Source organism: Protopterus annectens, chromosome 13.part0 (genome assembly GCF_019279795.1).
Source record: "Protopterus annectens isolate FY-2018-M chromosome 13.part0, PAN1.0, whole genome shotgun sequence".
NCBI classification, from domain to species: Eukaryota; Metazoa; Chordata; order Ceratodontiformes; family Protopteridae; genus Protopterus; species Protopterus annectens.
Window position 1 is genome coordinate 773,179,440 of NC_056747.1, and position 18,680 is coordinate 773,198,119.

Sequence of the window (18,680 nt, forward strand, 5' to 3'; positions counted from 1 at the left end):
TTGTTTTTAACATGGCTGGGGAAGAGGGGTAAAATACAGCAGTTTTACACTGCCTGCCTATGCACATAAGGTTTTTTAGCTTCTACCAAATGTAATGTGGAAGGAAGTCTAGGAACAGTAATTCCCATCACTTGTGATAGTACTCAATGCATGTGACCAAGTGGGCATTCACATAGCTGATGCAAACTGTGCATAGACAGTATATTAGTTAGATGCTGAACGTTTTAATGTTTGGGTCTGAATGGAACAGACTGAACAGACTGCAACTGATCCATGTCTTGGAATTGCAACTGGTTATATGCATCTAGATAAGGAGAACATGAAGATTAATTTTGGATAAAACTTAAATAAATGCAACAATATTATAGTTATTACCCACTGCGGCGAAGTCAGTCTAGGTAAGTTTCTCCAGAAATGAGTAATCCATCAACACTGATAGTTAGGCAGCTATTAGTATAAGGAATTACTTAAGATCTGTCACCGTTTTAATTTTCATGCAGACCTAGACAGCTTCATGATGACTGCCATTGTGACCAATTCAAGACAGGCAATACTGCAATCAAACTGATCATAATTCCATCACATACTCCCAAGCTGTGACCGTGGTCTTTGTTACCCATGAACTAGATCACGTGGTGTAATGCTGAACAGCTAGAGCGGGAGCAGTTTTATGCCACTTAATTGTTTTTAACATGGCAGGAGAGAGGAGTAGAACACATTGTATTTTCCTACCTTTATCACATCAATAATAACATTAAATAAAATATTAATAAATACATGGATAACACACCATAGGTTTGCAGTGAGATTTATCAAATTTTTAGATAATGCAGTTGTTTTTTCATTCACGGGAATATAAATATAAGAACATTTCAGTTTCTCCACTTACAGGAGAGCAATAGTCAGCCACAACTAGCCATTAAAATTATTTAATATTGGGCTAAATTTCAAGCCTAATCTGGTATCTCAGTTCATTGGAAGTTGCTCCTTGTTTATTGTATAATTCAGCTTGCGGGTTGCAGACAACTGGTCAACAATTTATTTTGTCAACCAAAAAAAGCTGGTACAGATGATCAACAGTCAGTTTATAGCACATACTATCTTTTTTTTCCTGCATGAGATCATGGTATAGTGAGGATTGTGGAATTTGGCATTTCCCCATTGAAGTGAGGTCTTAGAGTTATATATATAATTACCAGGGAGTGGGGCTACAGGGGTTGCTCCCTTGCAAAAAAGCAAGTTTTACTTTTTTTGTATGCGTGTGTTTTTTGAGTGTCTGGTGATTGACCAGTTGTGCTCGATCACCTGACATTCGATATTTTTATTATTCAATAAATGGACAAACATCCCAGCTTGAATTTCAGCTTATACTGCTTGCTGCAGTTGTTCTTGCACAAAATTAAAGCTGTAGCAACTGCTGATCTTATTCTGCTGTTTACATCAAGGCACAGACCAGGTGCAATTTGTTAAGCTCAAACCCAAATATATTTAAAAAATTCAATGTCTAAATAATATACTACTTATATTCAATATGCCTCACCTGTATGGATATTTACTTGACGATATGCAGTGTGTACTATTAACAAGTGATAGCAAATACTGTTTCTATACCTCTTTCCACATTAGACTTTATAGAAGATAATATTCCCTATATGAATAAGCCTGCAGTGTAAAACTGTTATATTTACAGCATTACAATGCATTAATAATGCTTATATTCTAATGTTTGTTATATTTTTACATTTGTAACAATAGCTACATTCTGATGCATGTTTATTTGTTGTATTTGCCTAAATGGCCCAGGTTATGGCTGAAAAGGGTTAAAAGGCTTTCAGGTCAGTTCATTTAGTGATTGACCAGCCTCCAATACCTAATGTCCACGCTGGGTCTACCAGCTGCTCTCCATCCCCTTTTACTGATCCCACATACTCATTAACTACATCCAAGGGCTACTTCCCTCTTTGGACCACACCTCCCCTTAGGGAGCATATCATGCTGAACACCCTCCCACCTTGGATGGCCACGCCTATCCTTTCCCTGCTGCTCTGTCAGTCACCTGATCCTCTAGTTGAACCTGGGTCAGCTGGACAGTAGTCAGGGCTTTATCCTTCTATTCCACCACAGCGACTAAACAAAGCACATTTTAAATGCCTAATAAAAAAGAAAATTAAATTGTGACCAAATGTACATGAATACATCTCATTCTGGATCATAAGTATCTTAGTAAGCTTATGTTAATAATCACTTCTTGACTGTTGGTGATGGAGGATTTACCTACAACCACCTCTGTTTACCCACTCGGACAAAGTCATACTAGGTTAATTTCCCCACTAATCGGTAAATCCACCACCACTAATGGTCAAGCAGTGATTTGTATAAGGTGTTACTTAAGCTGTTTGACTCTTCTGGAATTTCATGCAAGCTTGGACAAATTCATGATGACTGACACTGCGACAACTACATAATAGATAGTATTGGAATTAAATTTAAAAGAGTTCCATTACATGCGTTCAGAACTAGAGCATAGTCCTTGTTCTTATATTTCATGATCACAATCACAGCTATACTATAATCTTAATAATTGCAAGGCAGATTGCCATCCTCCTTAACCTTCACCCCAACATTCAGTAGAAATAAATCAGGTTTGTTTATCAATGCCGAAATATATATCTTATACTTTATATTTAATTTTGATTAAATGGTGCAGCACCTTTTCATGACAATATATGATTATAGTCATAGGTACACCATATTGTTTATAACTGTTTAGGAGAATAGTTGATTCCAAATCCCAGCATATAAAATATGGTAAACACATTCTGTCAAGCAATATAGGAATTAGGAAAATTTTGAAAATTAAACAAAAATGGGTCATTGTCATTCAAAAATGTGCATGCTGATTGGACAGCCCAACCAGCATGTCCACTGTAAATTGAGCAAATACCAATAGAAAGAAATCTGACCGCTGAAGTACCATTGAATGGCCAGACTTTCCTATCAGCATATGCTTACAGAACAGCAAAATATAAGAAAAATGAAGTACATTCTGCAAAAATAAATATGTACTGTGCATGCATGGGAATGTAAGTCCCATACACATGTGCAGACCATCAGAGAAGATAAAAGAATGAGGAGGAACCCTTCAGTGCTATTATTCAAAGACATTATTTAAGTAAGTTACGTTTTTTTCCCTTAAATAATGTCATTGTGTAAGAACAATAAACAAAGACTGGTTGTGGGTAATGCTGGATTTACCCATGGTTGGCTTTTTGTTTGATCACTTGGGCTTTCCCCTTGTGATCAAACCACACCATCCATGGGTAAATCCAGCATTACCCACACCCAGTAGTAGGTTATTGCTAAAATATCAATTGCTTGGAGAACTAGTTCTTACTGTACTTTGTATGTGGAGTGTTTATGTAGGTGCCATCCTTTCCTTATAATGTATATAGAAAGCTAAATGTTTGCTATTTTTCTGTAACATTTTAAAATATAAGGAAGTGCTATATTTATTGTGTAAACAAGAGAATGACATAGTAGTGACCGTGTTCATGGAATGCCAAAATAAATAAATACATCATTCTATAATCAGGTATGTTTTTAGTGCCTCCTTCCTGTATATGTTCATTTATTGTTCAGAAATTGTTTTGCCTATACTTAACAAACGTATATTCAACAAATGTTCACATTGAATCCAACTAACCTATTTTATTGTGTGCCTGTTTTATTTGGACACTGTATTACATATATGTCATCGAATAGCACTTAAATTATGTTCCTTTTTATCAAGTTTCTTCTTATCTTGTTAATAATCTACTTTATTAAGATATAGTTTATGAATTGTACATTCAGTTGTTAACTATTAATTTTAAACATACTGACCCCGATTCCAAAAGACTTGGTCTCAGTGTAAGTGACCACTTACACTTCGAGCAGATGTTTTGGAATCAGGGCAGACTTACACTGAGAGCAACTCTTTTTGTTATCCGGCCTACTGTATTATTAGCATTTCACTGTGTAGGTTTAATCTTATATACGTGATTGTTTTTATCTTTGATATGCTCCATAATGTTATTGAAAATGGTCTTTGAATCAATTCAGTCACCTAGATAGCAAACTCAAATAAAAAATAAAATAAATAACTGCAGTTGTCCACTCTATGGAGGCTCTCACTTACTGTTTGGAAACATTAGCTGGATGTTTACTTGATATAAATAGCTACAATACAGTAAAGAAAATGTGTTTGCATTAAGTAACACCATGTTGTGCCACGTTTTGGAACTGAGATATGTAACGTCTTTGTTTAAAACCTGCTGTGCAGTTTTCTTGCATAATTATGATGCTTCTCCTTCATATGATTTCTGACATATTATCCTTTCTGATCTTAGTTGTTGGTATTTACTGTTTTGTTTTTAATGTTTGATTTATTGCTTATTTATTTAATATGTACATTTCGTGTTTTAGACCATAACAGTTTATAATACATTATTATGAAACACAATCCTTGCAGCTGTTAGTGTCCTGGAATAGAAAACAGTGTGCAGTTGAGGACATACCTTGATATTCTGCATCTTAAGGATCACAGACATGAATAGAACCTCAGTATTATACACAAGTTATTAAAAAAAAAAAATATATATATATATATATATATATATATATATATATATATATATTTATTTACTACTTCCTTATAATAACTTCATTGTATAATTGGACTTTCTATTTTTTATAGTGCATTACCATGGGTGGCATTAAGCAGAGAGGTTTGAGAGATGAATCTGTCTGTATTCATATCCCTATGTCTGCGGCTACACAGATACAACTTTGGTCAGAATGTGATTAGATTCACTTGTGGTACAGTTTTGCATTGATCACTAATGTGCCATTTTTCTGACTTCAAGCTTATTAACCTCCATTCCAACAAAATAAAATCCTACAAATGGATGCAAAAATATTTTGGGACATTAATGGCAATGTTTATTATTTGTTGCCTTATTGTTAATGGTGGCAAATTTGGTTGTAGTTCTTTAGTTTGGTTAAATGGATCCTTTGTGGTGGTAACTAGTTTACCTCTGCTGAAAAGCCTACCTTTAGCCAGTCAAGCTGCCCACTTAAAGGACTGTTTTTAGAAGCGGTGTCTAATAAAAGATAATTCAAGATAAAAATATATTCCAGTTTTTTTTTGTTTTAACAGGGAAAATCAAAATAAATATATCTGTCAAATATATCATGCAAGATAAATTTCCTAGACATCAGTAAAGAAGCAATATTCATTCTGCTTATCCTAATGCTTTGATTTTTTGTTTAGGAAAATCTTTTGGTCTGTGTTTTTGGGAAGCCTATGATTTGAGTGTTTCTAGGTGAGAGCTTGATATACCCCTACTATAGGGAAACGTTTAACACGTGGGCTTCAGATTTCACTAATTTTTCATGAGCTATTTTACTTCCTTGGCTGATATTTAATACACAAGAGTTTAGCTTTTCCTGGTCTTCCAACAAGACTAGAGCTGAGTCTCCAAGCACTCAGTGTTTGGCTCTCCGCTGGAGTTTTAAAATCAGAAAAGAAGCCAGAAAATCATTTTATTTCTTTATTTGTATCTGCACTTAAATTTATAGCTATTTAGAGATGTCGTCTGCAGTGCCTGTTCTATTTATACATTTTATTCACTGCTATTATTTCCTGTTTTGAGAAATCTATTGCCATGAAGCTTTTTTTACCCATTTGCCTAGTTCCTGTTGTGCTTTTTAAACTTGGTGACTTTTGAGCTGCCCACTCCTTCTCTAGCTTAGGCATTAGATGTTCCTTCCCATCTTATCTCATCTGCTCATTTTTCTGGGCAATGAAAGATCAAACTAGAAAGAACCTCCCTTTAGACTGTTAAAGATCAAGTGCAAATTTTTTTTTTACATTTTTTCTTATAATGATGTCCTCATCTTGTACACTGTGCTTTCTTATTCTAAAATGTGTAGTACTTCAGTGGACCTACATTTATTAAGTTTTTCTCTGTCTACTGTATGCTGAGCAACTCTCCAGTTATTTCCTGATTCCATGTCATCCAGCCCCACCTTCTGATGTACACTAGAGGGTGAAAAGTGTTTGATATGTTTTCTGTAGTCTGCAGCAGATTTTATTACAAAGTAAACAGAATGCAGCAGAATCAGACAATAAATCAATAAATAAACGCAGGCATACTTAAGTGAAAGGTAAATAAAGTAAGAGAGAAAGGGATAAATTTCTTAGTAAGGTGTGCAGTATTTGGAATGCAGTGTATTAAAACAGACTTAAAACTGATAAATCATTGTTTACCAATATGTTTTAGTGAGAACTACCGATGTGTGAATCACCTCAATGACAGACAAACTGTACAGTGCTTTGTATGTTATACCACAAGGAATTAGTACTGAAAAGAAAACATTTAAAATAATTTGCACATCTGTGAAAATGAAGATGTAATAAAGTGATCATTCAGTAGTATACAACTGTGACAGAGAGTGTGTTATACTAAAGTTTCTAACAACTTTTAAATTTGTTAATTCCTCGGAGGAGCACTTTACTTTGCCTTCTGTCCATACATCTCAGCTGACCTTGATTTTGCCCTGTCCTTCATAAAGGTTTTGAATTTCTGGTAAATCACTGAGAACTGCTGTCAGTCAATAATGCCAGACAAAGTTTCGTGCTTCCTATTGTTTGGAAATGCATGCTGATACAAAATCTGAAGTTCTGTTAACTTTTTAAGTGGATTTGAGACATTTATAAATCTGTCCCTGATTTGACCCCTTTTCTTACCACTGTTTTTGGATTTTTCCAGGAGTCTTAATCAAAGAAGTTAAGAGGTATGCTACTATCTATTCAACTTTCAGAGCTGGCAAAACATTTCAGATCTGTTATGGTTACTCTTTTCTTTCTTTCTTTCTTTCTTTCTTTCTTTCTTTCTTTCTTTCTTTCTTTCTTTTTTCCTTTCTTTCTTTTTTCTGTAACTAGTATTCTGAATAAATATAGAATTATGTGATTTACGCATCCATACTTTTTTTTCTAAAAGTGATCAATCAATCCACTGATAGACAACTATTTATTAGTTTAGCATCTGTTTTATTGGACTGTTTGCCAAGCACTGCACACCTTACTAAGAATCTTATCCTGTTTCATCTTAATTTTATTACCTTTCACTTAAATATGGTATTTTTTTATTTATTGATTTATTGTCTTACTGAGTAACTGGTTATTCTTCATTCTAACTGCTTTGTAATAAAATCTGCAGCAGAATGCAAAAACGCATGCCAACCCAATACAGAACTGTTTCTCCCCTCTAATACATCATCAGGAGGCAGGGCTGGATGACGTGGAATCAGGAAGTAACTGGGCAGTTGCTCAGCATACAGTAAATAGACACATCAGTTTATTAAACTTAATAAATACAGGTGCACTTAAGCAACTAAAGTAAAAACTACACATTTTAGAACAAGAAACTTTACAGGATGAGGGCATAATTATAACAAAAATAAATGGTAAAAAAGCATTTTAAAGCCTGTGTTAGCCTCTGTTTCACACCACCCCACTCAGTGTAATATTCACTGTTAATCCCTTCTTTCCAATTTACTTTTAACATATATAACATTTGTGACTAGATTACAAATTACTGGAGAGACTAGGAACTGCTTTTCAGGAATCAGCTTGGGATTAGTGCTTCTTTTATTTTGCTGCTGGTGTGAGAAGGAGCAGGGGGACATTATACCCCTTCCTAGTAATTAGCAATCATGGAAAAGCCTGTCATTTGTGTCTTAGGAGAAAGCATGGGATTTATGCTACTACTTTGCTCCTGGTGAGAGAAGGAGCAGAGGGGCACTGTTTGCATGGAAAGGGTATTAATGCTCCATGGTAACAGACTAAGATTGTACTTCTTACCCAGATAGCACCCTAACTAACCAGTTCCCCCTCTCAGGGGTTACTCAAAGAAGAGCAGTGTCCCTTGGTACCACTCCCCCTGTAATGCACTATAAGTATAACTGGAACTACATAGCTGTATTTTCCCACTTCCGTACTGTCTCTGTAGCTTGACAGAAATGGGCATTCTGAGACAAGCTAGAAATTATCTCAGGTTTTCTGACAACCATCTAATTCTCACACAGTTGGATAGATTATGTGAGAGATGTACTTATGCACTATCTGTGGAGGCAAAGCTCTCGTGTACAGCCACTGCAAATACCAAACAGGTTGTCAGAAACTCACAACACTTCACATTATCTGCCACACAGACTACAGAACAAACACACAGACTTACATATAATTTGGCTCTTAAACAGTGCTTTTTTGTAAACAAAAAGGTGGTGGTATGCAAATGTCATACTTCTCAACTGTCCCTGATTTTGACACAAATTTTAGCTCTGTCCCTCTTAACCCCTTCTAAAACTGGTGACTTTTGGAGACATGATGGTGAGTTGCTCTTAATAAATAATGACAGTAATTAGATTTATGGACTTATTTATTTCAGGAAATGTATATTAATTCACATTATCTTATTCTGTTAACATCACAGGTTAACAGTACTAATATTTTAAAAAGTGTCCCTGATTGTCCCTAATTATTTATGGATTTGTCCCTGATTCTATTGAGATTTGTCCCTATTTAGTTGAGAGCTGTTGCATTTGGGTCAACCCCCCCCCCCCCATTGCAGCCATTCCAGTGTCCCATTACTTGTTTACTTCTCCCCAGTTGCCATAAACACTATTCAAAAGTCTCAGTGGGCATACTGATTCTGCTTTATTTCTACAATGATTACATATATTTGGATTTAATTTAAAACTTTTATTTCAAATTTTATAGCACAAACATTGATAGACATTTGCTAAACAAAGCAATACAGTCTCAGAATGAAAACAGACTTAGCATTAAAACTTCTTTGCCTTTGAAACTTACATTCACTGAAACAGCATTGAAAGCTACATTCAAAGAAAACGCATCTGGCCAGTGGTGGATTAAGTTTACCTTTGAGCTATTTTCAAATCATAGGCTCCTTGCACACATTTTAGGACCATTCAAAAGTTCTTTGATTCACCTTTCTGATTGTATTAAATTATAATATATAATATATAATAATTAAATTATATCCCTTGTATAATACAGCACCCTTGTTAGAGCATGTTTTAAATTTATAGTTTTGAATATTTTTCCAGTAAGCAATGAAACAAAATGTATGAACCAATAATGACAAAACTGCCCAATTCAGAACATTTCAACCATAAAAAGCCACTCAAACTTCTGTAATTACACTCCACCAGTATCAATCAATATACACAATCTCTGCAGAAGTAAAAGTCATCTCAATAATTCCACATTAAAGTGATATGTAACTAATGAAAAGGTTGCTGCTAGCAAACTACTTTATATTTCAGTGTTTCATCTACAAATTCAGTGCCTGCTGCTCTTGAAAAATAAAGCGCCTGTGTTACATTAAAAAATGGTAAGCTGGTAATATTGCAATAGGGAATGGATGGCAAACTGAAAACACGTTCATAGTTACAAGGCATCTCATCCAAAGGAAGACATACTCAGGACTGCAGCATCCCACCCCTTAAAATGCAACACAGTATCAAGAAACCATCTACATGCTGTGGTAGTAGAGCACACAGCTTTCTGCATCACAACACAAGTATGCTATCTGTTGTATTAATAACACTGCTTTAAAATTCTGTACCACGATAGTGATACCACTTGCCAAACAAAACAGACTTAGCATGACCAAATTCCTTTAAAAATGTGGCTTAGTAATTGGGGTAGAGGATTCAGGCTCTTGTTTCCTGTAGCTAAGATACAGTGCTTGAGCCTAAGCAATTACTAACCACCTACTAACCTTAACTAGGGCATTATTCTCACACTCACATCTCAGCCTTTTAGTGCAAGAAATCTGGTCAAAGCCTACAATAAATAGGGACAGGTTAAAAATATTGCTCTCATGAACTTAGAAAATTGCTAGAGTAACAGGATTTGTGTTAGTATGCATTTTTCTAAATGATATGAAGTCTAAAACTCAAATGTCTGTCATTATTTAGCAACTTCAATCCATTTTATGAGGAACAGACAAAAATATGGGGCAAAAATATGGACATTCTGCAAAAAACCTGGAAAGTTGAGGGGTATGCTACCTACCTGTTAGATACACACACACACACACACACACACACACACACACACACACACACACACACACACACACACAAACGCACATACCTCTCAACCCCTTAGAGCCAGAAATGTTGGCAAAGCAACAAAATATTGCTCTTACAAACTTAGAAAGTTGATAGAACAAGTTTTGCATTAGTATGAATTTTCTGAAGGATATGAAGTCTAGAGTTTAAATGTTTGCCATTATTTTCTGATTTCAGTCATCCATTATTTGCCAGAAAAACACAATTTTATGAGAAACACATCAAAAATATGAGGCAAATATATGGATATTCTACAAAAATCTGGACAATTGAGAGGTATGACCTTCCCCCACCTCCCTATTACACACACACGCACACACACACACACACACACACACACACACACACACACACACACACACACACACACACACACACGTTAGTATCGCTGTTGCAAACATGCAAAGTAAAGAAAGCTATCAAAATGCTGCTGCACATATGTGTTCTCAGGAACCTGTTGCTACATGCTTGCAAAGTAAAAGAAACAACTGGAACCTCAAAGTAAAGTGTAAAGAAATCCATCAAAATGCTGCTGCACTTGTATGCCTACTTGACAACTTCTGCAAATTGCCCTGCTTGGAAACCTATAAATCCATCACTCTCAGTGAAAATTAAATCTTGGGAATGTCTGCCAGCATACAAATTCTGACTCACTCCTAACAAAGTAAAGAAATCTCGTCTCGCTTCAAATCACTGCTTCTTACACACATGCACATACACCTCTACCTATCTACTTCTTACATATATGCCCACACACCCCTACCTATCTACTTTTTACACACATATACACACCTCTTAAACACTTGAACACACACACACACACACACACACACACACACACACACACACACACACACACACACACACACACACACACACACACACACACACAAACATACACCTACCTCTCATTTGTCTGGTTGTGGTCTGCAGGCCAAAGATCTTCAGGAATTCAAATTATGCACGCGGAAGTAGAAGACGTAAACAATTGGTTGCACAGAAGCAACAGGTCATCTATGGGACTGGATGCAAAGGAAGTTCTTAAAGAAGAACACCCTTAAAAAAATTTAATTTTTTTTTAATTAAAAGAAATTTATTCTCCAGGCCAGTGGGCCTTTTTTCAGCCAGCTTGTACAGCTGATGCCAGGACCACTTGTTGCAACCATGGTGCCAGTACAGTGTACTGGCATGTACCATCCCAAAAAAAGCCCTGCTATTAAAAGTAATATATGCAAACCAAAACCTGAAAGGCCTCCCAGATGTAGTAATTACAATAAGTACCCTCAGCAACCTCAAAAATAATTTGCCAAAGCAACTGCCCTTGACAGACTTAACCTCAACTCAGTGTCTGCATGCCTAAACCCAAAAGGCATACCACCACACAAACCAACATTTTGGTCATAGTACACTCCATTCTGAGGCACATCAATGTCCCACTCTCCTGGCTGAACAAGGAGAGGGTTACAGTCTGCTGCCTATCAGATGCCAGGATCCAATAGATCAAACCTACACTCAGGTCATTAAACCATAAGTACCATTATGACTCAGCCATAATCCATATGAGAGTAAATGACCTGAGACATACCTTCCTGGACTATATGAAAAGTGGCATGATGGAGTTCTCATAGTATGTGCCTCAGTCTAGTGTGACCCTAGCACTGAGCAACATTCGACCTTTTCCAAAGATGATGCCACAAAATGAACAAAAAATAAATGATTTTAATAACTGGATTTGTTTTTGGTGTCATTCAAAGGGGGTACAATATTTGTCAGCTGGGGAGGATATGGTTGACAGTCCACGGTATTTCACCAGGGACAGTCTGTACCTGAACCCTCTAGGCTTCCAAATATTGGCAAAAACCTTGGCCACCCCCAAAGTGAATTTTATACATTGCCAACCTGATAAACCATCCACCATAGCTAAACCAACCCAGAATTACCTAAAGATGATACGGTTCAATGCCAAGAGTCTAAACAAAAAAATTCCACTCCTTGCAAGCCTCCGTAACCCTAGACAATATAGACATCTGTCTATTTACTGAAACATGGTTGAAAGCCATGGAGAGCACCCTGACCATGCATGGTTATAATGCCTTCTGCGTATTTAGACCAGCTACTGCACAGAAATGGACCAAAAGTGGAGCTGTCTTAATTTATATAAAGAAATCATACCTCAAGGCAGGTCATGCAATATGACACACTTGAGTTCCTACACATACAACTCATCATAAGCAAAGTCCTTTACCATATCTTTGCAAGCTATAGGTCCCTCTTTATGACACAGGAAATTCATACCACTTGCTTAAATGAATTTAAGTCACTTTCCATTGAACCCAATGCCATACTCACGGATGACTATAACTATCCTGCTATAAAACTGAGAATCATATTCAACTGGTCAGGTTAGACCATAAAGCTGTCACCTTCAAAATAAAAATAAAATTCACAACAGGAGGTAACCCTGGAATTTTTAGTATAGATTAGTATACCTCTACAAAAAGGCCAGTCACTAGTGTAGTCTCCCAGAGCTTGGTACTTGGGCCTCCCCTTTTTGACATCTGCTTCTCTGAAGTCCAGGCCAATGTCAAAGGCCTCTAGCTGACCAAATTCACAGACAATTGCAAACTCGGTGCTGTCATAGAATCTGCCAAAGACAGTCATCCTCCAAGAAGGCCCATCACAGACTATTAACTAGTACCAGACTCAAAGTCTAAAACTCAATGGAAAAAAGATGCATAATAGTATGTTTTGAAAAGACTACCACCCTTGGAAATTATTGCGTTAACAATACTCCCTTAAAAATTGACCTTGTGGGCAGGGATTTGGGACCACATATAGACAGTGGCTTGGATTTTGACCATCAAGTATCTGTTGTAGTAAGGAAATCCTTCTATTGTGCTCAACTTATAGGCAGGGGCATGGCATTTTGGTCCAGAGATGTTATTGTTCCATTGTACTCAACCCTTATTTGATCAGTCATTGAGTGCATTGTCTACATTGGTATGTCACCAAAAAAGTTGGATCAAAGGAATACAATGAATGGAGTTCATGGTAAAAAGCAGCAAATCTAATAACACAGGACTCAGAAATGCCATCAGTTTTATTAACAAGACAAAGCTTTCAGAATAATTCCCTTCATCAGTGTTAAAGTGCATCACAGAATCAATCACTCATTTAAATCATTTCAAATCAAATCACAAGACACAGCCCCCGAATAAAAATTCAAAACTAATTAAACAATAAAAAGTCCCTTAAAGACACATACCAAATATATATACTTAAAACTTAGAAATACAGAACACAAATTCAAAACTTATAAATAACAGTTCATTTCAAACATAACTGTCTCTGTTTTAAAATTGGTTTGACACTGATCGCAGCATTAGTCCATGGACTACAATCAGCTTGCAAGTGAAGAATCCAATTATATTCATTCACTTGCAAGTTATTTTTTTGATATCACCAACCCTCGGACTTTTAACAATTATGTCAACAACTCTAAAGTTAAAATTGTGGTCTGAGCCATGCTCAGTCACGTGTTTAGCAAGAGAATTGCTATTTACATTATTTCTTATATCCGACTGATGTTCGATTATCTGGTCTTTAAGCCTTCTAGTTCTTTTGCATGCAAAAAAACACAAACACTTTATACAGGTAGCTATATAAACTATGTTAATGGTGTTGCAGGTGGCAAAACATCTAAAAATATATTTTTACTTGTGGTCAGATGTATAAATTCATTGCTACTACATATAAATTTTCAGCAGGATCAGTTGTAGCAAGGAAATGTTCTAAGTCTGTTACTTACCCCAACCGTGTTTACATAGTTCATATCTTTGTAACAAAGGAGCTATTTTAAGTTATGACAGTTTCTATATGCAAGTATGGTTTATCTCCGACATATATCCCCAGCAGATTATGCACTGTTGAATGAAGGTCTCCAGTTTATTCGTTCCAATACAGACACTATAGTGGAGGCACTAACTGATTTAAACATGTTTACTAGAAATTTGAACTTGAAATTAATGTTTAACGATTCTTCAAGGGAGACTCAGTTAGGGAAAATATTGAGGACATTTGTCTCTATTAGCTCCCTAGTAATTACTGTCTTTCATAATAGCTGTGAACAGCAACTTTGTGATTTGTATGAACAATGAAATGTAACTAGATTGTATAGTTTAATGCAAGATGAACATGATGCATTAACTAAGCTACAAGACAATGCAGCTGTTATTATCAAACAAGCAAACAGAGGTGGAGCTGTGATTATATTGGATAGAATGGACTGTCTGTCTTTGAATGATTTTTTGAATGATGACAAGACCTTTGTGAAGATTGAAAGGGTAGGTCTGTCAAATGTCATACATAGAGTGAATATGACTGTGTATGATCTACAATTATCTAATTATATCTCTCTTGAATTATTTAATTATTTTAATGTACCTTTTCCAGTAACCCCAGTACTATATGGATTACCAAAGATCCATAAGGACTTGAGACGTCCACCTATGAGGTTAATAGCATTGGGCAAAGGATGGGTGACTGAGCCCATCTATTTGTACTTAGAACGTGTTATGAGCTGGTTTCTTCTTAATGTTTATAGTTATATCTGTGAAACGGGATTTTTTGTCTAGTTTATATGAATGTTTGAGTTGAAACATTACTGATTTCATTTTGCAGAACTTGATATCAACTCATTGTTATGGAGTTGATGCAGTACATGATTTTCTGTGTGCCAGCACTGACTTATCTGGGAGGGAAGTTGAAACTCTATGTGAGCTGCTTGATATTGTTTTAACTAGTAATGTTTTTATTTTTGAGAACCAAGTATACCATCATGGATATGGCGTGGTGATGGTCAAATACATTGCCAACTCATATGCCAATATAGCTCTAAACCAGTGGGAAGCTGAGCATATATTTAATGCTTCATCCAGATTTGTATCTAAGATCTCCTTTAAGCATTTTGTAGATGATATCTTTCTTATTTGGGTAGGAGACTAACAGGAAATTATTGAGTTTGTCAACTATTTAGATAGAACTAATAGTTTTTTTGAAGTTCAAGCTCAATTGTTCTATGGAGGAGATCTGTTTTTTAAACTTTAAAATAGGAAGACATGCCAATGATTTATATACCAGCATATGCAAGAAAGAGGTACAAACTAATAGTTACATCCACAGGAGTAGCATGCATGTAGGGTATGTATTTAAATTCATTGTGAAAAGCCAGCTGTTGAAGGTCAGTAGATTAAGTACAGGCATACAAATATGTAGTCAACAAATGGACATTATTTTGCAGGAATTTAAAGATAGGGGTTAGGATAGCAGACTCTTAGATGAGCTTACACATCAAGTTGTAAATGAGAGGTAGGGGTTGCTAAGCCTTATTTTGTGAGCTCTATTAACCAAGAAAATATTACAGGTCAAATGCAAAAGCAATGTGATGTGCATTATGCTACCACCTTTAATAGGAGAACTAATGAAGTCAATGAAGTTATATTGGGAAATTGGGGTATTTTACAGGCACTACTAGACCTAAAACAATATGTCAGAGATAAACCATACATTGCATATAGAAACTGTTGTAACTTAAAACAATGACTTTGTTACAAACGTGAACTATGTAAACAAGGTTGGGGTAAGTAACAGACTTAGGACATTTTCTTGCTACGACTGCTCCAGCTGTAAATTTATATGTAGTAGCAATGAATTTATACATCTGACCACAAGTAAAAAAAATATATTTTTAGATGTTCTGCCACCTGCAACACCATTAACATAGTTTATCTAGCTACTTGTACAAAGTGCCCTGGGTTTTATGTCGGCAAAAGTACTAGAAGGCTTAAAGACCGGATAATCAAACATCAGACGGATATAAGAAAAAATGTAAATAGCAATTCTCTTGCTAAACATGTGACTGAGCATGGCTCAGAACACAATTTTAACTTTAGAGTTATAGAGATAGCTGTTAAAAGTCTGAGGGGTGGTGATATCAACAATAAATTGGAAGTGAATGAATATAATTGGATTCTTTGCTTGCAAGCTGATCAGAAACCAGGGATTAATGCTGCGATCAGTGTCAAACCAATTTTAAAATGGAGACAGTTATATTTCAAATTGTTATTTATAAGTTTTGAATTTGTATTCTGCATTTCAAAGTTTTAAGTATATTTATTTTGGTCTGTTCAGCCATTGAATGTAACTTTCATTGAAAGACTATGGATTGAATCCTGCCCATCAAATGTTCATTCAGCAAACATTCATTTCATCGATGGGTATAGTAACTAGTTGGTCACCACTTCCTCTTGTGCCCCGCCGCAGTATTTCAAACCCACCCAGGAGGGGGACTTTATCCCCAATACCCCCAACTATATATACCAACTCTAAAACTGCTCAACAGTGGGGACAAGGGCAGACAGGGAAGTGGTGGCCAACTAGTTACTTTCCCCATTGATGAAATGAATGTTCGCTGAATGAGCATTGATGGATAGGGTTTGATGTTCAGCCATTTAATGGAAGTTCCATTCGATGGCTAAATATAGACCCTATTTATTTAATACGTGTCTAAAGGACTTTTTGTTTAATTAGTTTTGAATTTTTAATGAGGGTCTGTGTCTTGTGATTTGATTTGCAATTGTTATTTAAATGAGTGATTGATTCTATGATGCACTTTAACACTGATGAAGGGAATTATACTGAAAGCTTTGTCTGGTTAATAAAACTGTTGGCATTTCTGAGTCTGATGTTCTTCTTGGATCTACTTTGGTAGGTACCTAATGGGGTACATGCAACAATTGAAGCATCCACAGAGGTTCCTTACAAAAATAATACTTGTGTTAGACAACATGGCCTATTCAAACTGATTCAAAGCCTTATCCTTGTACTCTGTCTCCTAAAGACTGCTAAGAGGTGATCTATGACTGGCCTTCAGAGCATCCTCTGATCCAGTCATTATGGACTTATTGCAGACCTGCAAAACAAATGGCATTAGAAACACCCAATCTAAGGACCTAAACTTCATCTGCAACATGAATAAGACATGTTGGAGGGACAGATTTGTGTCTCAAAAACTATCCCTTCTCTGGAATAGGTTTCCCATCTATGTGAAGCAGAGTTCCTCCCTGCACTTTTTCAAGCGCAACTTAGATCAGTGTTTGGGGAATCCTTAATATACCCAAGGTCTGTCATTTATGTACCTATTAGAAAGAAGAACCTTGAAAATATGCTAAGATCCCAATACCAAAGTTATACCCCCAATAAACCTGTTGTATATATTTGAGAAGCATGGCTACGTTTAAAAAGGCCCTTTAGGGCTGCTAGACTAGTAATTACCTATAAATAATATGAAAACTCCTTAGAATCTATTGCACATGTGTCTTTTGCTAGGGTTGTAGTTACCTGGGCTTCAGTATTGCTCCCCCCTAGCATTGCTCTAAGGACATGGATCATACTTAGAGAAATAGAAACAAAAGAGATGTTCCCAGGAAGTAAATGCTCTTCATGCAGTAACAATAATATATAAAAATAAAACACAAACAGATGAAGAGCAAAACAGAGCTGTATAACTGATACAGCATAAAATATAGCAAACTCTGTACGTTGTCAAAAAAAGTCAGCAAGGTGATATAAAATTTATGAAGGCAAATTGATTTAATAGAGTAAACTGGCAAGTGCTTTCACCCAAAAAGGGTGAATACACTAACTCAACTAACTGTTGAGAATTAGGAAGTGATGTCATAATGATGCATGTTTTAAATGTATATAATGGATTTCACTACAAATGTACTGTTGTTGGCTTGATAAAGCCCTTTTTGGGTGAAAGCGCTTGCATGTTTACTCTAGTAAATCGATCTGTCTTCATAAATTTTATATAACTTTGCTGACTTTTTTTGACAATGCACAGAGTTTGCTATAGTATTTTATGCTGTATCAGTTATACAGCTCTGTTTTGCTCTTCAGCTGTTTGTGTTTTATTTTTATACTTAGAGAAAGATGAGCTGAAAAGGAAAAAGGTGCACTTTGGAGTACATTTGGTTGTTTTTTCTTATTACAATCTCTGAGTTAGTATACATAAGTAGGGAGTATGGGCAGCATAGCTGCAAAAAGCATTTTCTTGGCACTATTTGGCTGGTTTCTTTTTTGCTCATTTTAGATATGAGAGGTTACATCCCAAGCTACTACTGCATATACATGAGGAATTTGGTCTTGAGCAGTCATACAGGAAGCTTTTCAGGGTTTAGTACATGTGCAGCTAATAGTGTTAGTGAAAATATATTTGGCAAAAGTTTGGGGATGTATTTACTCAGGTAACATTCTATTAGTCTTACGCTCCTGCTACCGCTATATGAAATTATAATAGAAAAAATGTACTGTTAACCTGCAAAATAAATAAAGCATTGTTAAATGAAAAGGGCTTTGATGAAAATAATATTGTTAGCCTGTCATCTGAATAAGGCATTTTGTTAAGAGCAACA